Genomic DNA, 1,714 nt, shown 5'->3' with positions numbered 1-1,714 from the left:
CATCTGTCTCAGGCGTGTGTTTTTGCTCAAGCCTGCTGCCGTGGCCTGAGGGGACAGCTCCCAGGGTCCCCTCCCTGGTCCGGCTGCCCCTCCTCCTTCCCCATGGCACCCCTGCTGGGGAACGGGCCCTGGATGCTGGGAGGGGGGGCAGGGAGGATGCTCCCAGGGCCCCGGCTACAGGGACAGGGCTCTGCATTTGAGGACCCACATGGCCCTGCCCAGTCCTACCGCCCCCCTCGCAGTCTGGGGCCTGAGCGCTGCCTTCCCTGCATGCTCCTCCCACCCCGTGAAACCCAAACCCCGACTTAGCCCAAGCCTGACCCCCAGGGAGTTCCCCCAACACAGAGCCTCCTTCAGGTCTTCTTGGGGGGTGCCCCTGTGACCCCAACACCTGCAGCTTACATAAGCTGCTCCAGCCGTCTCAGGGATCCAGGCTTTTTTCATAGAGATAAGAGTGGGCGGAGGTGGGGGGGAGCAGGGCTGGGTGGGGTGCCAGGGCGAGGGGGACACAAACTAGGACTCGTCTCCCGAGCAAAGGTGGAGGGAGTCTGGGCCAGTTTGGGGGGTCTGGCCGGCTGCTCTGAACCCCCCGGGGTGGGGAGTTCCTGCTGGCCCGGGTGGCACTGACTGTTTGGACACTGCCACCAGCTGGCACAGGCCGGCCCAAGCTCACTGGGGCCTGGGGCTGGGGCCTACGGGGCCTCAGTGTCCTCATCAGGGCTGTAGAGGCTCGTCACTTCTGGGGGTGCAGGCTGGTTTGGGGGGACCAGGCACACAGGGCACCACCCTCGCCCCCAACCACAGCGGCAGTCCCTTTGTTCTCTCTATGGGGTTTTGTGGGGGTGGAACCCCACAAATGTGGTTGCTCTTTTGGCCCTACCCCCTTAAGACCCCAGACTCTAAGGGTGATTAGAGGGGGGAGCCAGGGAGAGCAGGGCTTCCTCTTGGCTGCCCTATTCGGGCTTTTTTTTTTTATTAGAGGAGTTGTTTATTGAACAATCATGCATAAAACACAGGATTCCCATATACCACCCTATTACTAACATCTTGCATTTGTTGCAGTTGATGAAAGCACCTTTTTATAATTGTACTATTAACTATAGTCCATGGTTTAACTTAGGGTTCAGTGTTTGTGTAGTGTAGTTCCATGGATTTTTTTAGATTTTATTCTGTTCTCATATGTACAATCTTAACATCTCCCCCTTTTAACCACATCAAGATATATTTCAGTGCTGTTAATTGCATCCACAATGTTGTGCACCCATCACCACCATCCATCACCGGGACATTTCCGTCATTCCGAATAGGAACCCTGTACATTTTAAACTTTAATTTCCCATTCTCTATCCCAACCCTGCTCCCCGGTCACCTATATTCTGAATTCTGACCCTAAGTTTGCTTATTCTAATTGTGAGATCATACCTATTTGGGCTTTTGTTGTTTGTTTTTTTCTTTCTTTGTTTATTGTGGTAACATATATACAACATAAAATTTCCCATTTTAACCACATCTAAGTATATAACTCAGTGCTGTTAATTACATCCGCAATATTGTGCTACCATCACCACCACCCATTACCAAAACATTTCCATCACCCCAAACAGAAGCTGTGTACCAATTGTGTCCCAGCCTCTGGATAACTTTATTCTAATTTCTAGCTATGAATTTGCATATTCTAATTATTTCATATCAGTGAGATCATCCAGTATTTGTC

The sequence above is a fragment of the Choloepus didactylus genome, chromosome 6 (genome assembly GCF_015220235.1).
Source record: "Choloepus didactylus isolate mChoDid1 chromosome 6, mChoDid1.pri, whole genome shotgun sequence".
NCBI lineage: Eukaryota > Metazoa > Chordata > Mammalia > Pilosa > Megalonychidae > Choloepus > Choloepus didactylus.
The sequence above is the reverse complement of the archived record's forward strand: the minus strand, read 5'-3'. Positions refer to the sequence as shown.